The sequence below is a fragment of the Trichomycterus rosablanca genome, chromosome 3, assembly GCF_030014385.1.
Source record: "Trichomycterus rosablanca isolate fTriRos1 chromosome 3, fTriRos1.hap1, whole genome shotgun sequence".
Classification (NCBI taxonomy): Eukaryota; Metazoa; Chordata; class Actinopteri; order Siluriformes; family Trichomycteridae; genus Trichomycterus; species Trichomycterus rosablanca.
In genome coordinates this window covers 37013687-37036076 of record NC_085990.1, presented here as the reverse complement: position 1 = coordinate 37036076, position 22390 = coordinate 37013687, and the positions used below count along the sequence as shown (strand labels likewise).

General features: G+C 40.6%; 1 protein-coding gene across 5 annotated transcripts in view; it reads left to right on the top strand.

Moving 5' to 3' along the window:
- The window catches only part of ptprma (protein tyrosine phosphatase receptor type Ma), a 308366-nt gene that overhangs the window by 144314 nt on the left and 141662 nt on the right, over positions 1–22390 (top strand). The window lies entirely within an intron of this gene.

Below are 22390 nucleotides of genomic sequence, written 5' to 3'. Positions count from 1 at the left end.
GTATCTGGACACAAACCTCATCTCTATTTGTTGGCTTTGTTGAACTTTGAGAAGTTTTTGCTTGCGTTTACTTGTGGGAACTTTATGCGAAGAGATTTCTAAACATTTTATATTATCAAGTAAGCAAATGGGTGGCTGTAAAATGCAGAGGTAGATATTCCTTCCTTACGTCTGGTGTTTTTGATATGGGTTCTAGACCCTCTGCAGCCTCAAAAGGTATTGGTTGATTCAAAATTGCTTGTCTGACTGAATTGCGGGTCTGTCTGAAAACCTAGAGATCTCTCTACTTAAACGCATTTTATGCCATCCTACACGCACTCCCCATAAGAAGGCTGTCTAAATTCTTAGATGCCTTAAAGTGCTGCCTACTAAGGTGCCTTAATTCTAAGCGATAATCTGACTGAATAACAAGGGAGCATCTGATGCTTCCTTAGCAGTGAAGGCAATCCCAGCATTCAGTGCAGCACAACATTTCTCACAAAAAAATTACAAATTTTAAAATGAGAAAATAAATTCTCATTGATTTATAATTTGTATAAAGGTGTATAAGTGTAATTTATTTGCAAATTCAGGCTTGTCAGTGACAGTTTAACTGTTTTTGGTACACTGAGGGAGATGTTAGCTGGCATGCTATTGGGTTGTGCCCCCTCAGCCCATTGGTTTGAATTGCCTAAGACTAACTGTGTTAGCTTAGTAAGCGAAAACTGCTGTCCCATAATCACTGTCTAAGTAGTGTGTCTAAATAATCTGCCATATGAGTTTGATGTCTTATTAGAATCCTCTCTACCTAGGCAGCTGCCATAGGTAGGCAGTAGGCAGCAGGGCAGCTCACTAGGTTTTTAGACAGACCCTTTGTCTCAACTCTCACGATTGATTCTTGGCAGCGCCATGGGTCTGGCCCAGGCGCTTAATAGGCGCAATTGGCCATGTCTGTGGGAGAAAAGGCCACATGGTGTGCAGCCTCCTTTCTGCTGCAGTTGCAGTGGAAAATACAGAGAGAAGGGCATGGTGCCCCATATGTGCTGCAGCTCCCAGTACGCCTCGTTTGATAATTATGATTCAGCATTTTTAGGGAATGTGTCACTGTTATATGACAGTTCACAGCATGCAAATAATTAGTCATTCACTAATCTGACTTGTTTGTTAGTAATATAACTTTTATGGATTTTTATGTTGCCTACCTATGGCTTCCTTAGAGGGCATATACAACCCCAAATCACAGGGGACAGCATGGAAATGCAAATAATAAACAAACACAGAGTTTCTTACATTTACTTTGACTTTTGTTACTCTGTATTGTAGTGCTTGACAAAGGTTTGACAAAGTAATCACTTACCCATGTGGTTATATCAGCTATTGTTGAGTGGTTCTTGATGTAGTGCCGTCAGCTTAAGCTTGCGCCCTTGACCTTTATGCACTGAAATTCGTCCCGATTTCTTGAATGGTTTAATGATATTATGCACTGTAGAGGGAGAAATATGCAAATCCCTTCCAATCTTTCTTTGAGGTTCATTGTTTTTAAACATTTCAATAATGTTCTCACGCATTTGTTGACAAACTGGAGATCCTCTGATCATCTTTGCTCATCAACGACTCAGGCTTTCCTGAATGCTGCTTTTGTACCAAACCATGATTACAATCACCTGTTCACCTCATTACTAGCCCTGAATTGCCCAAATCAGAAAAGGTTGGGACAGTATAGAAAATGCAAATAAAAACAGTGTTCCTTACATTTACTTTTGACTTTTATTTGATTGCAGACAGTTTGAACCCAAGATATTTCATGTTTTGTCTGGTCAACTTCATTTCATTTGTTATTAAACATCCATTCCTGCATTTCAGGCCTGCAACACATTCCAAAAAAAGTTGGGACAGGTTGCATATAATCTATAAAAAACAGTCAAACTGACTAACATTCTTATTATTACTGCATATATGGTTTGAATATACAGAATTCTAAGAGGAAATATTTATCTGTGCTTTTTAATTTCAGATTTCTAAACAGCTTGATAGGTTTTAATACTGTCAAAATAATAATTCTATTTCAAATTGGGTGCATGTATAACAGCATGATCCCGACTTTTTATTTGCTAGTCCTGCTGTTGGACTAACCCTGTACTGCACATTTCAGTGTTTTCCACATTCCCAGCACACCTGAATCAGCTCACTGTGAGAGTAAAATGAGTGTGTGAAAGCAATGTAAGCAGAAAAATGTGCAGCGCCTGGGCTGTCCGGGACCTTCTTATTGAAGTCTGCCTTAAGGGAGAAACTATTGGTTCTCTATCCATAAGGCTTGTCTGGAACAACATTAGCAGCAAGCAATGAAATGGCTAATGTTAAGTTCATTACAGCCAACTGGCACACTGGTATTGTACACATCTTCATTTTTCCTCCTGCTCAGTTAGCTGGAACGGATACCCCCCATCCCAGATTTATACACATCATCTGGTGCATGTATCCCACCTAGAGGGGGAAATGTGTGTCTGATAACGACATCAAAACATTGACGTTATTAAGCGCTTGTCGAAACGCCGTGCACATTAGCAGCACTGTGCTGGACCCCCTGGGCTACAAACAAACTGTGTGCAATTATTACAGTAATTAAACAGGTGCAATAACTCTTGTTTTTAAATGACTGCAGTGATTAGAGTGATGGCAGGAATGCAGAAAGGTATCTGCGTTGCTCTCCCACGCCAAGTTAATCGCTTTTCCATTAGCTTGCACGCTAACCAACCATTAGTGCACCGTGTCGATCGGCAGCCAACGAGCTGAGGATTGCCAAGGGCATCGAAAAGTAGAAAAGCAAAAATACATTTACATAAATCACCGTTTCATTATTTATTCACTTGTCCTGTAAACATCAGCTTTTAGCCCCATCCAGATTCTAAACTGCACTGAACCAGACACCAGTTATGTTTTAGTCATTGTTATGTCAAAATAAGACATAGGGTTTGTTAGAAAACCTAGTGAGCTGCCTTGCCTCCAACTGCCTACCTAGAAAGCTGCCTAAGTAGAGAGGATACTAATAAGACATCGACTTACACTACAGACACACTACTTAGACGGCGATTACAGCAATTATGTCTCCGCGGTTTTCACTTACTAAGCTAACACAGTTAGCCTCAGGCCATTTAAACCAATGGGCTAGGGTGGCACAACCCACTAGCATGTCAGCTAACGTCTCCTTCCGTGTACTGAAATTGATTAAACGGTCACTGACGAGCCTGAATTTGCAAATAAATGACACTTGTACACCTTTATACAGATTTTTTTATTATATTTTTAACTTAATGAAAGTGTATTTACATTTAAAAAGAACTCCGCATTCGTCCACCACATTTGTAATTTTTTGTGAAAAAAGTTGTACTGCACTGAATGCTGGGATTGCCTTCACCACTAAGGAAGCATCGAATGCTCCCTTGTTATTTAAACAGATTATCACTTTAAAATAAGGCACCTCAGTAGGCAGCATTTTATAAAAAGTTTTATGTAGGCAGGATGACATAAAAAGCTGTCTATGAGCCGCTCAGGTGGCGCAGCGGTAAAACACACGCTGTTCACCAGAGCTGAGATCTCGAATACATCGTATCGAATCTCGGCTCTGCCTTGCCGGCTGAGGCTGAGCGACCACATGAACAACGATTGGCCTGTTGTTCAGATAAGGGGCGGGATTAAGCCAGATGGGGACTCTCTCTCAGACTAATGCGATTACGACTCTGCTGGCTGGTTGGTGGCGCCCGCACGGAGATGGGAAAGGAGTGCGGTAGAGGGTGTGACTCTCCGTACACAGCGCTGTACTGCACTGCACTCGTCAAGTGTAGGTGATAAGAGATTTGACTGCTGTGCACGTGTCGGAGGATGATTGACGGGCAGAAATTGGAATGCGCTAAAGTGGGAGAAAAAGGGGGGGGGGAAGCTGTCTGAAGAGAGCTCACTGTGTTTTTGGACAGACCCACAGAATGTTATGTGATTTCCAACCAATGGTGTGATGATAAGAGGCATGAAGTCATAGTTTTGACTCTAGGGAAAACACTGAGCCCTTTCAAAAACATCTTATACTAAGTGTCTCTTTTAGAACTGGTAGACAAAATGAGGTGCATTCACATTTCACCCAGGCAAGAAACACAGATCACTCAGATAGTAAAGAGGGACTGAATATCATATAGCACTGAGCTGAACAATTATACAGCTGTTAGAGGCCAGACAGAGATCAAAGTGCCCGAGCAAACCGCTTTACAGCATGCCAAGTCATGCTCTGGCCTCTTCCACTTAACCTTGATGCCCCCTGCATGGCAGTAGACAAACATGTACACATAGTAAACATACTCATCATCTTCCAGTGAAACCAGCTGTGTTGGTGTCAGGAGCTAATTTTCAAACATTACTGCTAAACATGCTGTAAGAGTAAGCTCACATACTTAATCATTGATGGGGATGTAACCCCCTCTGTTTCCAGATAAAATAAATGTATAGTATTTGGCATGACTATATTTATAACACACGGTCCAGGGTTCAAATTCCTAGTGATGATATCAGCTGGGCGAGCTGCTATATAACGACATTATTGGTTATATCTGGTAGGGGGAAGGGTTACAGCATTCTGCCTAGTAAGTCAGTGGAAGTTGAACAACTAACCAGGATAAAGTGGTGGCAAAACATCAAAATAAAATGAAAAACTTTGAATAATAAGGGAAATAACTCAAACGCAAGATTATTTTTACTGGATCAAATCCACCTGCTTAAAGCCCTTTAAAAATGATGAGACTCGTGCCGCTCAGGTGGCGCAGCAGTAAAAACACATGCTGGAACCAGAGCTGGGATCTCGAATACATTGTATCGAGGCTGGGCTAAGCGGCCACATGAACAACGATTGGCCTGTTGTTCAGATAGGGGTGGGATAATAAAAAGCCGGATAGGGTCTCTCTCATAACTAATGCAATTACGATCTCTGCTGGCTGATTGATGGCGCCTGCACGGAGACGGGAAAAGAGTGCTGTCAGGGTGTGTCTCTCCATACACAGTGCTGATCCGCATTGCACTAATCAAAGTGTAGGTGACAAAATGCCTACGGCTGCTGCCCATGTGTCGGAGGGGGCGTGGGTTAGCTTCGTTCTCCTCAATCAGAGCGGGAATCGGCATTGGTGGAGAAGAAGCATGACACAATCGGGCAATTGGGCGCGCTAAAAGGGAGAAAAAGGGGAGAAAATGCATACAGAAAATATTAAAAAATTTCCAGAGAAGTTTGGAAATTTTGTAAAATGAAATAAAAAAGAAGAATCTGGGATTTGTTCATTCTCTTGAATCTTTATTTAACTGATAAAAGTAGAAGGAAAAGATTTCCAGTGTTTTCACTGATCAACTTCATTGTAGTTTGTAAATATGAACACATCTAGATATTGTTACCTGCAAAAAACTCCAAGAAGTTGGGACAGATCTCCACAAAGCTACTGATAACGTTACTCAGGTTTAATACAATTATGATATTTTTGTCTTACTTACACTTGTAAATAGCCGACTCTCTGCTTTCCATTATCTATCAGCTCCAGTTGAATTATGGGATCGATTATGGGACTGCAGTGTGCTGTGCTTGCATACTCAAAAATGGCTGCCCATGCAGTAGGTCATCCGGGTACTTTTCGCGTACTGTTTAATGAATACTACCCGCTCTCGCGTACTGCTTAAGCGTACTGTTCAGTATGGAAGTATGATTTCGGATGCAGCTTCAGTCTATACAAACAATGATGGATCGTGGCTCACCACAATGTACCAGACTTCATGAGGGAACTGTCAATCAGTTCAAAAAGAACAATTCTCAGTGTGAGATTTTAAATAATTTACGTCTTTTTGCATCTACTTTACATAATATGGTAAAAAGATTCAGGGAATCTGGAGAAATCACAGTTATTGTAAGGCAAGAACGGAAACCACTACTGAATGTGTGTAACCTTTGAGCCTTCAGACGACCGTGCTTGAGAAACTGTCATGCTACTGTGATAAATTGAGCCACATGGGCTCGGAAGTACTTCAGAAAACTGTTGTCAGAAAAATTTATTACAAGTATTCCAAGAGGCATAGTCAGATGCCGAAGCAGGGATCACGTAACAGGCAGACAAAATTATTATGGGCAAGTACATAATAATTATCTAAAAACAAGCAAAGGTCAAAAAACTAAGGTAAAAAAGATGTAAACAAGATACTGAAACAAGGAATCAAGACATAACACAAAAATAAAAACAAAGGAAATAAGAACACATTTGAAATGAACGGCGGTACTCGGCCAGGAACAAAGGGCATCTGGTGGGAAATAACCGTTCAAAATCAGATATATGGACCAGAAGCTCTAAAATTTGTATCATGTTATGTTAATGATTTTTTTTTTGATTGTAATTTTATTTAGATGTTAATTCTGTTTACATGGGCTCATAAATAATCAGCTAACTGCCAAAATTAGGTAATGATCAGAGTGTTATTGCATGCCTGGCTCCACGACATATTTGTCTGCTCTCAGTTGTGAACTTTCAGTATGATGCTAGACTGATGGATACTGCAGCTCTGAGTTATAGACTCTGCAGAATATTTAATTGCAGGTGTTGTAATATGAATAATTACACCCTGCCCTAAGCCACTGATCCAGTATAATTGTTTTAATGAAGTGTGTATATTTCATTAGAAGGGTAATATTTAATCCCTCTGACATGATACAAATTTTCTGCTCGATGCTGACCAGACTATTCTATTAAAAATGAAAGTGAAACTGAAACGGTGGAACGTTTGCTCAGCAATATCTTACATTTATGGACACTTTTATCCAAAGCTACTACCAATTGTGAATGAATACTACTTGAGTAATTGAGAACAATTTAAGCAACAGTGACACCTTGACATTGATGAGGCTTGAACCAGCAATCTTCAGTACTTGGAATCAGAAGGCAACCACTGACCTGCTACTGCCCTTACTCCAACTAGTTCTAAGTTACTAGTCTTTACAAACAATAGGAGGACAATCATATATACATGTATACTTCTACAGACAAGTTTATTTACATATTTCAGCTTGTTTGATAGCTAGGGTCAGAGTGCAGGATCAGCCATTGTATGGCACCCCTGGAGCCGAGAGGGTTATGGTTCTTGCTCAAGAGCCCAAAAGTGGCTGCATGGCAGAGCTATTAGTTAGGTAGATGAAAACACACCATTCCACCCAGATATAACCATTGGTTTAGGGACGTTGCACAACTGCTTTACCTAGAGAAAATTTGTTGCACAATTAGGACCAACACAGGAAGTTTCTTGGAGTTTTTCTCTTAACATCATTTCCCTTGACATTCTAGGCATTCCTTAAACTATTTACAGAACTGCAATGACAGTGTTGCAGCGGACATATGTATAAGCAATGTAATTTTATTTTATAATTATTAATTTTTATTTACAGTGTATCACAAAAGTGAGTACACCCCTCACATTTCTGCAAATATTTCATTATATCTTTTCATGGGACAACACTATAGACATGAAACTTGGATATAACTTAGAGTAGTCAGTGTACAGCTTGTATAGCAGTGTAGATTTACTGTCTTCTGAAAATAACTCAACACACAGCCATTAATGTCTAAATAGCTGGCAACATAAGTGAGTACACCCCACAGTGAACATGTCCAAATTGTGCCCAAATGTGTCGTTGTCCCTCCCTGGTGTCATGTGTCAAGGTCCCAGGTGTAAATGGGGAGCAGGGCTGTTAAATTTGGTGTTTTGGGTACAATTCTCTCATACTGGCCACTGGATATTCAACATGGCACCTCATGGCAAAGAACTCTCTGAGGATGTGAGAAATAGAATTGTTGCTCTCCACAAAGATGGCCTAGGCTATAAGAAGATTGCTAACACCCTGAAACTGAGCTACAGCATGGTGGCCAAGGTCATACAGCGGTTTTCCAGGACAGGTTCCACTCGGAACAGGCTTCGCCAGGGTCGACCAAAGAAGTTGAGTCCACGTGTTCGGCGTCATATCCAGAGGTTGGCTTTAAAAAATAGACACATGAGTGCTGCCAGCATTGCTGCAGAGGTTGAAGACGTGGGAGGTCAGCCTGTCAGTGCTCAGACCATACGCCGCACACTGCATCAACTCGGTCTGCATGGTCGTCATCCCAGAAGGAAGCTGACGCACAAGAAAGCCCGCAAATAGTTTGCTGAAGACAAGCAGTCCAAGAACATGGATTACTGGAATGCCCTGTGGTCTGACGAGACCAAGATAAACTTGTTTGGCTCAGATGGTGTCCAGCATGTGTGGCGGCGCCCTGGTGAGAAGTACCAAGACAACTGTATCTTGCCTACAGTCAAGCATGGTGGTGGTAGCATCATGGTCTTGGGCTGCATGAGTGTTGCTGGCACTGGGGAGCTGCAGTTCATTGAGGGAAACATGAATTCCAGCATGTACTGTGACATTCTGAAACAGAGCATGATCCCCTCCCTTCGAAAACTGGGCCAACAGGATAACGACCCCAAACACAACCTCCAAGATGACAACTGCCTTGCTGAGGAAGCTGAAGGTAAAGGTGATGGACTAAACCCAATTGAGCACCTGTGGCGCATCCTCAAGTGGAAGGTGAAGGAGTTCAAGGTGTCTAACATCCACCAGCTCCGTGATGTCATCATGGAGGAGTGGAAGAGGATTCCAGTAGCAACCTGTGCAGCTCTGGTGAATTCCATGCCCAGGAGGGTTAAGGCAGTGCTGGATAATAATGGTGGTCACACAAAATATTGACACTTTGGGCACAATTTGGACATGTTCACTGTGGGGTGTACTCACTTATGTTGCCAGCCATTTAGACATTAATGGCTGTGTGTTGAGTTATTTTCAGAATACAGTAAATCTACACTGCTATACAAGCTGTACACTGACTACTCTAAGTTATATCCAAGTTTCATTTCTATAGTGTTGTCCCATGAAAAGATATAATAAAATATTTGCAGAAATGTGAGGGGTGTACTTACTTTTGTGATACACTGTATTTAATCTTTTTTTTCTTGAAAGGGGAGTCTCAGAGGTCGGTCTGATTGGAGATTATTAGGTAGGGAGGAGATGGGGTTTTGCTGTGTGGCATCCTGTATTAATATGTAAATGCAGCATTTTGTTGTTCTTTGCATTGCTGGGACAGTGGTAGCCTAGTGGGTAGGGCTTTGGGCTATCAACGGAAAGGTTGAGAGTTTGAATTCCAGCTCTGCCATGCTGTTGGGCCCTTGAGCAAAGCCCTTAACCCTCTCTGCTCCAGGGATGCCGTACAGTGGCTGACCCAGCACTCTGACCCCAGCTTCCAGACAAGCTGGGATATGCGAAGAAAGAATTTCATTGTACTGTACAACTGTATATGTATATATGACAAATAAAGGCATTCTATTTAAAAAACAAAGTCTTGTCCTGTCACCTGTAATGCACAACCTCAATAAAAAGAATGCTCAATTGATAGTGAGTACCGGGACAGTGGGAGCTTAGTAGGTATTTCTCTAAAGGGTCGGAACAATTAAATAAATATATTAGGGCTGTCGAAGTTAACGCGATAATAACGCATTAACGCGATCTCAATTTAACGCGATTAAAAAAAATAGTGCCGTTAACGCAAATTCTAGTTCATGTTGAGACTTGACTGGTAGAACCAACGTTTTAATGTCGGACTTGCCACCGTTGTTCATTTGTGGTTTGTTAAAATAATATAACTGAGCGTCGTAGGGATGCACTTGCATAATAAAGAAATAAATACACGGTATATTCACAAGTTGTCGGGAGCAAAACACTTTATTAACTTAATCTGTTACGGCACTGAATACCGGAGTCAAGCACGCTAGTCCATGAACTATGGAAGCCCCAAAAGGGTCAAAACACTCTCACTTCGTGTAGAAACGTCCACTTTTCACATTTCACTTAAAAAACCTTGTTTTCTATAACATTTACACAGATTTTATTTAATGCGATTAATCGCGATTAACTATATGAAATTCTGAGATTAATCGCGATTAAAATTTTTAATCGTTTGACAGCCCTAAAATATATATGAGACCAAAACATCATGGCTGTTGGCATTTTTCATGTTACTTAAGTCACTAATAAAGCAAAGAAAGAAAATGACCTGATCGGATTAGTGAAACATTCACTCTTCATTAAATGTGTGAGTGTATATACATTTAAACATACTGGTTTGATAGCGTCTGATGATGTGTTTGTTGTGCATGTTAATGTGTTGGCACTCTTGTGAATAGTACTGCTCTTTCCACACAACCCAAGTTTGTCAGATGAGCTAACCAGGAAAACAAATCTGCAGTCTGATTACAGAAAGAAGCGTTTGACTGAAACCAACTGCTTTTCTGACTCCTGCAATGGATTTTTGCTCATATTTGGCAGGGTGAACACCCAGAGCAGGCCTGGTTTGTGTAACATGACAAGCTTTATCAAGATCATAAGCATTTTATTGGCCTCCTTTGTCAAATTCCCTGAAGTAGGTGTGTGCTGCTCACTTTTTATTCATTTGCTTTCATTTGCTGAATGCATTGTAAAATCATAGTTGAATGTATTTATGTGGGTGTGTCATACATAGGCTGATTGATTATCAGGTCCCATTGGTAAAAAATAGCTTTCCATACTAGGAAGTGATAGTAGTCTGTATTTTTTATTTTAGTTTTTATTTGGAATGTACAGTAAGATAAAGATAATACCTATCTTGCCATAAAATGACACACACATGTTAAACGTGCCATTAAAATCCAAATAAATAAATAACATTTGGAATGTACAGTATCCATACAGACAGTGTTTGGCTCAAAGCCAAATAAACAAACCTACCAACCAGTTTTATATCACTATATATCTGTTATAAACCTCTGAGTCTGACTATTTCATTGCAAAATTATAGCTAACTACAGCAGATGGGTAGAAGTTGAAAAATGAGACACTCTATGTTTGGTCTCTTGAGAGTTTTCTGTTTGCTGGCTTTGGTTTCTCATCTGCTGCACTGATTGCTGGATTGAACAGTGACTCTATAAACTCACCATGCCTATTCGGTAATACCCATATCTAATCTTTATCAATGTTATAAGTTTGCATTATTATAGACAAGAGCTGCCTTGTAAGCTTACTTTATTAAAAGTATTTATATTTAAATAGTAATAAGCCTTTAGTGAGGTGCCAACAGTGCTGCTCCTGCTAGATATGATTTATTTACTAACAGCAATCCACCACCAACCACTGTCTTTACTATGTAGTAGCTCCATAAAGCTGTTCAAACCCTAGTACACTACTATATTAAAAAAAAAAAGTACATATAGTATGTATATATACACTGCCTGGCCAAAAACAAGGTCACCACCTGGATTTAACTAAGCAAATAGGTAAAAGCCTCCCATTGGATAATTACTGCATGGGTGATTGTGTCAGCTGGCAACAAGTTATTTAACCCTAATTGATGCAGTGAGTAGCTCCTCATTTGTTAAACAACCATGTCGAAAGACACATCCTGTGGTCGTGGAAAAGATGTTAGTCTGTTTCAGACGGGTCAAATTATTGGCATGCATTAAGCAGAGAAAACATCTAAGGAGATTGCTGAAACTACTAAAATCGGGTTAAGAACTGTCCAACGCATTATTAAAAAGTGGAAGGACAGTGGGGAAACATCATCTTCCAGGAAGGAATGTGGTCGGAAAAAACTCAAACGGTCGGCAATCACTTAAACGTTTGGTGAAATCAAATGGTAGAAAAACTACAGTAGAACTCAAGGGATTGGGACTAAACAGCTGTGTAGCCCTGAGAAAACCACTTGTCAATGAGGCTAACCGGCAAAAACGGCTTCAATTTGCTAGGGAGCATAAAGATTGGACTCTGGAGCAATGGAAGAAGGCCATGTGGTCTGATGAGTCCAGATTTGCCCTGTTCCAAAGTGATGGGCGCATCAGGGTAAGAAGAGAGGCGGCTGAAGTGATGCACCCATCATGCCTAGTGCCTACCGTACAAGTCTGTGGGGGCAGTGCTATGATCTGGGGTTGCTGCAGTTGGTCAGGTCTAGGTTCAGCAACTTTATGTGACCAAAGAATGAGGTCAGCTGACTACCTGAATATACTGAACCACCAGGTTATTCCATCAATGGATTTTTTCTTCCCTGATGGCACGGGCATATTCCAAGATGACAATGCCAGGATTCATCTGGCTCAAATTGTGAAAGAGTGGTTCAGGGAGCATGAGACATCATTTTCACACATGGATTGGCCACCACAGAGTCCAGACCTGAACCCCATTGAGAATCTTTGGGATGTGCTGGAGAAGAGTTTGTGCAGTGGTCCAAATCTTCCATCCTCAAAACGAGATCTTGGGGAAAAATTAATGCAACTCTGGACAGAAATAAATGTTGTGACATTGTAGAAGCTTGTGGAAACGATGCCACAGCGAATGCGTGCCATAATCAAAGCTAAAGGGCGGTCCAACAAAATATTAGAGTGTGCAACCTATATACAGTGTATCACAAAAGTGAGTACACCCCTCACATTTCTGCAGATATTTAAGTATATCTTTTCATGGGACAACACTGACAAAATGACACTTTGACACAATGAAAAGTAGTCTGTGTGCAGCTTCAATAACAGTGTAAATTTATTCTTCCCTCAAAATAACTCAATATACAGCCATTAATGTCTAAACCACCGGCAACAAAAGTGAGTACACCCCTTAGTGAAAGTTCCTAAAGTGTCAATATTTTGTGTGGCCACCATTATTTCCCAGAACTGCCTTAACTCTCCTGGGCATGGAGTTTACCAGAGCTTCACAGGTTGCCACTGGAATGCTTTTCCACTCCTCCATGACGACATCACGGAGCTGGCGGATATTCGAGACTTTGCGCTCCTCCACCTTCCGCTTGAGGATGCCCCAAAGATGTTCTATTGGGTTTAGGTCTGGAGACATGCTTGGCCAGTCCATCACCTTTACCCTCAGCCTCTTCAATAAAGCAGTGGTCGTCTTAGAGGTGTGTTTGGGGTCATTATCATGCTGGAACACTGCCCTGCGACCCAGTTTCCGGAGGGAGGGGATCATGCTCTGCTTCAGTATTTCACAGTACATATTGGAGTTCATGTGTCCCTCAATGAAATGTTACTCCCCAACTGCACTCATGCAGCCCCAGGCCATGGCATTCCCACCACCATGCTTGACTGTAGGCATGACACACTTATCTTTGTACTCCTCACCTGATTGCCGCCACACATGCTTGAGACCATCTGAACCAAACAAATTAATCTTGGTCTCATCAGACCATAGGACATGGTTCCAGTAATCCATGTCCTTTGTTGACATGTCTTCAGCAAACTGTTTGCGGGCTTTCTTGTGTAGAGACTTCAGAAGAGGCTTCCTTCTGGGGTGACAGCCATGCAGACCAATTTGATGTAGTGTGCGGCGTATGGTCTGAGCACTGACAGGCTGACCCCCCACCTTTTCAATCTCTGCAGCAATGCTGACAGCACTCCTGCGCCTATCTTTCAAAGACAGCAGTTGGATGTGACGCTGAGCACGTGCACTCAGCTTCTTTGGACGACCAACGCTGTTGGTCTGTTCTGAGTGGACCCTGCTCTTTTAAAACGCTGGATGATCTTGGCCACTGTGCTGCAGCTCAGTTTCAGGGTGTTGGCAATCTTCTTGTAGCCTTGGCCATCTTCATGTAGCGCAACAATTCGTCTTTTAAGATCCTCAGAGAGTTCTTTGCCATGAGGTGCTATGTTGGAACTTTCAGTGACCAGTATGAGAGAGTGTGAGAGCTGTACTACTAAATTGAACACACCTGCTCCCTATGCACACCCGAGACCTAGTAACACTAGCGAGTCACATGACATTTTGGAGGGAAAATGACAAGCAGTGCTCAATTTGGACATTTAGGGGTGTAGTCTCTTAGGGGTGTACTCACTTTTGTTGCCGGTGGTTTAGACATTAATGGCTGTATATTGAGTTATTTTGAGGGAAGAACAAATTTACACTGTTATATAAGCTGCACACAGACTACTTTTCATTGTGTCAAAGTGTCATTTTGTCAGTGTTGTCCCATGAAAAGATATACTTAAATATCTGCAGAAATGTGAGGGGTGTACTCACTTTTGTGATACACTGTATATACAGTGTATCACAAAAGTGAGTACACCCCTCACATTTCTGCAGATATTTAAGTATATCTTTTCATGGGACAACACTGACAAAATGACACTTTGACACAATGAAAAGTAGTCTGTGTGCAGCTTATATAACAGTGTAAATTTGTTCTTCCCTCAAAATAACTCAATATACAGCCATTAATGTCTAAACCACCGGCAACAAAAGTGAGTACACCCCTTAGTGAAAGTTCCTGAAGTGTCAATATTTTGTGTGGCCACCATTATTTCCCAGAACTGCCTTAACTCTCCTGGGCATGCAGTTTACCAGAGCTTCACAGGTTGCCACTGGAATGCTTTTCCACTCCTCCATGACGACATCACGGAGCTGGCGGATATTCGAGACTTTGCGCTCCTCCACCTTCCACTTGAGGATGCCCCAAAGATGTTCTATTGGGTTTAGGTCTGGAGACATGCTTGGCCAGTCCATCACCTTTACCCTCAGCCTCTTCAATAAAGCAGTGGTCGTCTTAGAGGTGTGTTTGGGGTCATTATCATGCTGGAACACTGCCCTGCGACCCAGTTTCCGGAGGGAGGGGATCATGCTCTGCTTCAGTATTTCACAGTACATATTGGAGTTCATGTGTCCCTCAATGAAATGTAACTCCCCAACACCTGCTGCACTCATGCAGCCCCAGACCATGGCATTCCCACCACCATGCTTGACTGTAGGCATGACACACTTATCTTTGTACTCCTCACCTGATTGCCGCCACACATGCTTGAGACCATCTGAACCAAACAAATTAATCTTGGTCTCATCAGACCATAGGACATGGTTCCAGTAATCCATGTCCTTTGTTGACATGTCTTCAGCAAACTGTTTGCGGGCTTTCTTGTGTAGAGACTTCAGAAGAGGCTTCCTTCTGGGGTGACAGCCATGCAGACCAATTTGATGTAGTGTGCGGCGTATGGTCTGAGCACTGACAGGCTGACCCCCCACCTTTTCAATCTCTGCAGCAATGCTGACAGCACTCCTGCGCCTATCTTTCAAAGACAGCAGTTGGATGTGACGCTGAGCACGTGCACTCAGCTTCTTTGGACGACCAACGCGAGGTCTGTTCTGAGTGGACCCTGCTCTTTTAAAATGCTGGATGATCTTGGCCACTGTGCTGCAGCTCAGTTTCAGGGTTTTGGCAATCTTCTTGTAGCCTTGGCCATCTTCATGTAGCGCAACAATTCGTCTTTTAAGATCCTCAGAGAGTTCTTTGCCATGAGGTGCCATGTTGGAACTTTCAGTGACCAGTATGAGAGAGTGTGAGAGCTGTACTACTAAATTGAACACACCTGCTCCCTATGCACACCTGAGACCTAGTAACACTAACAAATCACATGACATTTTGGAGGGAAAATGACAAGCAGTGCTCAATTTGGACATTTAGGGGTGTAGTCTCTTAGGGGTGTACTCACTTTTGTTGCCGGTGGTTTAGACATTAATGGCTGTATATTGAGTTATTTTGAGGGAAGAATAAATTTACACTGTTATATAAGCTGCACACAGACTACTTTTCATTGTGTCAAAGTGTCATTTTGTCAGTGTTGTCCCATGAAAAGATATACTTAAATATCTGCAGAAATGTGAGGGGTGTATTCACTTTTGTGATACACTGTATATATATATATATATATATATATATATATATATATATACAGTATATATATATATATACAGTGTATCACAAAAGTGAGTACACCCCTCACATTTCTGCAAATATTTTATTATATCTTTTCATGGGACAACACTATAGACATGAAACTTGGATATAACTTAGAGTAGTCAGTGTACAACTTGTATAGCAGTGTAGATTTACTGTCTTCTGAAAATAACTCAACACACAGCCATTAATGTCTAAATGGCTGGCAACATAAGTGAGTACACCCCACAGTGAACATGTCCAAATTGTGCCCAAAGTGTCAATATTTTGTGTGACCACCATTATTATCCAGCACTGCCTTAACCCTCCTGGGCATGAAATTCACCAGAGCTGCACAGGTTGCTACTGGAATCCTCTTCCACTCCTCCATGATGACATCACGGAGCTGGTGGATGTTAGACACCTTGAACTCCTCCACCTTCCACTTGAGGATGCGCCACAGGTGCTCAATTGGGTTTAGTCCATCACCTTTACCTTCAGCTTCCTCAGCAAGGCAGTTGTCATCTTGGAGGTTGTGTTTGGGGTCGTTATCCTGTTGGAAAACTGCCATGAGGCCCAGTTTTCGAAGGGAGGGGATCATGCTCTGTTTCAGAATGTCACAGTACATGTTGGAATTCATGTTTCCCTCAATGAACTGCAGCTCCCCAGTGCCAGCAACACTCATGCAGACCAAGACCATGATGCTACCACCACCATGCTTGACTGTAGGCAAGATACAGTTGTCTTGGTAATTCTCACCAGGGCGCCGCCACACATGCTGGACACCATCTGAGCCAAACAAGTTTATCTTGGTCTTGTCAGACCACAGGGCATTCCAGTAATCCATGTTCTTGGACTGCTTGTCTTCAGCAAACTGTTTGCGGGCTTTCTTGTGCGTCAGCTTCCTTCTGGGATGACGACCATGCAGACGTATGGTCTGAGCACTGACAGGCTGACCTCCCACGTCTTCAACCTCTGCAGCAATGCTGGCAGCACTCATGTGTCTATTTTTTAAAGCCAACCTCTGGATATGACGCCGAACACGTGGACTCAACTTCTTTGGTCGACCCTGGCGAAGCCTGTTCCGAGTGGAACCTGTCCTGGAAAACCGCTGTATGACCTTGGCCACCATGCTGTAGCTCAGTTTCAGGGTGTTAGCAATCTTCTTATAGCCCAGGCCATCTTTGTGGAGAGCAACAATTCTATTTCTCACATCCTCAGAGAGTTCTTTGCCATGAGGTGCCATGTTGAATATCCAGTGGCCAGTATGAGAGAATTGTACCCAAAACACCAAATTTAACAGCCTTGCTCCCCATTCACACCTGGGACCTTGACACATGACACCAGGGAGGGACAACGACACATTTGGGCACAATTTGGACATGTTCACTGTGGGGTGTACTCACTTATGTTGCCAGCTATTTAGACATTAATGGCTGTGTGTTGAGTTATTTTCAGAAGACAGTAAATCTACACTGCTATACAAGCTGTACACTGACTACTCTAAGTTATATCCAAGTTTCATGTCTATAGTGTTGTCCCATGAAAAGATATAATGAAATATTTGCAGAAATGTGAGGGGTGTACTCACTTTTGTGATACACTGTATATATATATATAGTAGTATGGTAGTGGTCTAGTATAAAAAAGTACCTACATTAAGTTAAGCAAGCTTTGTCATGTATTCACATTTAAACATCATGGCAAATGCAGCTGCAATCAAACTTCAAACAACTTTTATTGCAGCTAGCACAATGTACAAACTTTCAGCAGTTTGCAAATAACTAATAAACAATTAACCAAGAGCAATTTAAATAGCTCATCACAACTAATATATTGGTTTGGTTTCTCCAAATTCAACACAAAATGCCACTTTTAATGTCTACTGCAGTCGTAGAATTATTCAATTAGAGGACAATGCCAAGGAAGAATGGGCTAAGATTTCTTAATAACACTGCTAGAAGCTGGTTTCTGGTTATGCATCATGTTTGCAGCAGGTCATAACAGCAAAAGGGTGCTTTTCTACTAGTACTAAAAACACGTCATAAAGGAGCTGAATTATTTCGAGAGTGTAATAGTCAGTAGAAGTGTCATTTTGTGTTGAAAATACAACAAGTGAAAAAACCTTTAGTTATATTGGCTTGAGCTATTTAAATCATTCTTATTTAATTAGTGTACTCAGACAGCTAAAAGTTTCTAAATTTTGCAGTGGGGGTTGAATAATTTTAATTGCAACTGAATGTCAAATACAATATTGATTGACCATTTAAGGCTAGTATGAACCCTAATCCCAATGTTTAGCTATTGGATTGGTTCATCTATAACGCAGTATGTTTTATACTGTCCAGTAAATTCCTGGCTTACGAGACTAACTTTTTTTTATTGAAGATATTTATTTCATTACTCTGCTTGTCTCTCTCATTCCATCAATCTCTCTTCACTCAGCCATGAGATTGAGAAAGAGGGCGAGAAAGAGAGGCTTTGTAGGCTTATCGCTTAATTTAATTTGGCTCATTTATATTGCTCTACAAGTGCTACAGCTCTTTGACTGCTAAACCCAGAACTTCATCGAGCCCCTGACAACCTCATTTACTCCTGCGCTCCACATCTTCTGCGGTGCAGGGACTGGCTAATGAAAACATGAGCACCTGTGGGAATCCCTCTTACACGCATATAAATCTACAAACTGGCATCCTGTGCTTTTCTATTGCTCTAAATTGCTTCTTTCAGTTTTATATTATTAGCCCTTATAAAATTAGACTCCACAGAGACAGAACATACTTTTAGAATTTGCTGTAATGTGTAATTAAAGGTGGAACCTGTATTTACAGATTATAGCTAAACAGCCTATGTAGGTGATTATAATGACTATTGTTATTATGAAGTAGTTAACTTTGAGTTATGTAAAGCCTTCATATTTAATTGCACTTTAATGTTACCAAGCGTAAAATAATACACTATGGCGCTCAGGTGGTGCAGCGGTAAAACACACCAGAGCTGACATTTTGAACTTGTCGGTTCGAAACTCAAACCAACACAAACAACAATTGGCTTGTTGTTCAATGGCAGGGTGCAGAAGTGAATTACTCATAACTGATGCAATTACGACCTCTGCTGGCTGATTGATGGTGCCTTCACAGAGACAAGGGATAATGAGGATCAGGGTGTGGCTCTCTGTACACAAAGCTGATCCACATATAAACTCACCTCGTGCAGGTAAAAAGATGCAGTTGGCTACTGCACGCGTGTCAAAGGGGGCATGTGTTAGTCACAGCTCTTCTCAGTTAGAGAGGAGAACAACATCAGTACAGAGAAAGTATTATGCAATTGGGTGATTGGATCCGACTAGATTGAGAGAAAACTGGGGGGAAAATAAATAAAGGAAAATTCACGGCCATAAAAATGTTTGTGTTTAATGATTTAACATTTTACTGGTTAATCTGCACTATGAGGCGGTCCTAGCAATCCTACGACAATTAAGTTAGCAAATGCTTTGTCAAAATGTCCAAGATGTCGAAGTCTAAAGCAGCTAAAAAACTCCCAAGCTGGATGTTCTAGGTTTACATTCAACCGCTAAGGTAGGCTGTGCTGTGTATTGTAGCCTCCATTTATTTTATCATTCAGTTTATAAGTGTAATTCAATGACACTTTAATGTGGTGCTTTTCAGTAAAAATGAAAAAAAAACAACGTTCGTGAAATTAAGCACATTTTCCTGTGGATTTAGTTGGGCCCTAATTATAAGAGACTGAGACAATATAGGCATCAACTAATCCACAAAGGATCAAATCTGTTGCTTTTACAATACCACTCTCATGAATGTGAAAACCATCATTTTAATACCGGTGATAAATCAGACCTGTCTTTGCCAGAATAGTAACCCATTCCAGTAGCTAAACCATTCTCCCTCTGTAATCTGTACTTTATGCCTCTACTTTGAGTCTCAAGGATGACTTGGTGTCATTTTAGTGCAAAAACAAGGACTGCATATTAAATGCTATGTGCTTTTTGTGTTCTACATCTCCTCGAGGCCCTTTTAATAGTCTCTTGCAGATGTAATGTCGTATACATTCCACTTCGCTGCCCTTTTGCTACATTTTACTCTTTCTGGTATCTCATTTTCATTCTCCATCTCCATTTCCTCCTCAGAACCTCCGTTTCATATCCTTTTCTCATAACACGTCTGATTTTCACGCTCGGCTCCCCCCGAACCGTTTCTCTCTCCCATCGCTGTTTTATTGTCCCCTCTTTCTCTTACGCTGGGGAATAAAGTCAGCTGCACATTTAAGTGCCCATCAGTTGCAGCTGTGTTTTTCTTTTGCTTGCTCTTTGATGAGCGCCATTTGCCTTCATCTACTCCTCTGTTCAGATGTTTATAGCAGTCATCAGTGTGGCAGAGATGTTCAGGAAAGTCCTGTTAACACCATGTTTAAAAAAGAATTAACACCTGCTTTAGAAAGTGTGTAACCATGTTCAAATGTTATCAAATATAGATTACTGACACTTACAACTTGTGTTTGTCTTTTTTACCTCCTGAGTAAATTTTTTTTTTTTTTTTTTTTTTTTTTTTTTTTTTAACAGGACTTCTTATAGCCAGGGCGATTTACAGAACTTGATTTTATATTGAGAGTGACTTTCTTTCTTGCCTGCTTTCTTGCTTTATTTCTTATTTTCTTGCTTTCTTTCTTGCTTTATTTCTTTCTTGCATTCTCTGTTTCTTTTTTTTCTTCATTCATTTATTTTTTCTTGTTTTAATTATTCAGTTTTTCTTTCTTCATTCATTTATTTATTCTTTCTTTCATTCATTTATTTTTTCTTTGTTTTCTTTTTTCTTTTTTCTTTCTTTCTTCATTTATTCTTTCTTTTAATTATTTATTTTTTCTTTCTTCTTTCATTTATTCTTTCTTTCTTTCATTCATTTATTTTTTCTTTTTGTTTTATTTATTCTTTTTCTTTCTATCTTTCTTTTATTTATTTATTTGTTTATTTGTTTTTTCTTTCTTTCTTTTATTTTTTTGTTTGTTTATTCGTTCTTTTTTTTATTTATTAATTTGCTTGTTTATTCTTTTTTTATTTCTTTCATTTATTGTTTTTTTTTCTTTCTTTTTTTATTCATTTATTCTTTCTTTTTTCCCTTTTTTTTCTTTTCTTTCTTTCTATTATTCATTTATTCTTTTATTCATTTATTCTTTCATTCTTTCTTTTATTCTTTCTTTCATTTATTATTTCATTCATTAATTCATTATTTTTTCTTTTTCTTTCTTTTTTCTTTTTTCTTACTTTCTTTTATTAATTTATTCTTTCTTTCTTTCTTTCTTTCTTCTTTTTCTTTTTCTTTCTTTTTTTCTTTTTTCGTTCTTTCTTTCTTTTATTCATTTATTATTTCATTCATTAATTAATTCACTGTTTCTTTCATTCATTCATTATTTTTTCTTTCTTTCTGGTCAGGGTCGCGTTGGGTCTGATTCATTGGGCAAAATGTCAGAAACTCCCATTCCATCACAGGGTGGACACACTCACACAGCAATTTTTAGTAGCTCCATTGTTCTGACTCATGTCTTTGGACTTGTGGGAGGAAACAGGAGCACCTGAGGGAAACCCACACAGACACAGGAACAAGCAAACTCCACATAGAAAGGACTCTGGCTGTCCGGTAGGGGAATCAAACCCAGGTTCTTTTTGCTGTGATGCAACAGCACTACCCACTGTGCCACAGTGCCATCCTTTAAGAACGGCATATATAATTTATTTTTATATCCAAACTGAAATAAATAGTATTTAAACTGGAATATATACTGTAGTTCCCTCTCTACTTTTTTACCAAATACAGTCAAAACTTTTTTTTTTTCTTACTTTCTTTCTGTCTCTGCATGTGTCTTTTTCCTAGTAGGGTTATTTTCTTGTGTGCTTTCACCCTCCTCAATCTTTTTCTCGCCCTCTCTCTCTCTCTCTCTCTCTCTCTCTCTCTCTCTCTCTCTCTCTCTCTCTCTCTCTCTCTCTCCCCCTGTGTGTCGTGTTCCTGGGCACTTCTCTTCCTCCCAGCAGGCAAATTAAATATGATGATCCCAGTGGAAATGAAATACTAAATCTCATATAGGCCTGATTGCTAGGGAGACCGCCAGAGAGGTGCAGGAACAGAGAGCAAAACACTTTTGAAAGTCACCTTCAGATCGAAACTGTTGCACGCCACAAGAAAAACGATCAGAAAGGGGAAAATACCAGGGAAGAAGTATAGCGCGCTGCTATCATCCGAGCTCCACGGCTGACGAGAAAGCTTATCAGTGGCTGAAGTGCTTGTGCGCCAAGGCGTGCTGTATATCTCTCCCGGCTGAAAAAACACCTGCATTTGGAGGGGCATAAATCGTGAAGCAAACAAGCAAGGCCTCTGATCAGGCTATATCTGTTCCGTCTGTGTGCCGTTCAGATCCTGCCGTCCTGTCACAAACTTGTCGTCGCTTTGGAGGATGTTTTCCGTTCGCTCCAGGTTCCATGGGAGTATGCCACTCCGCCGCCCGTCAAAATTTGTCAATTACAGCCTTGAGTTCACATGCTCTGCTAGTCAAGTGCTTCTGACAAATGGTAACAAGGAAAGTGG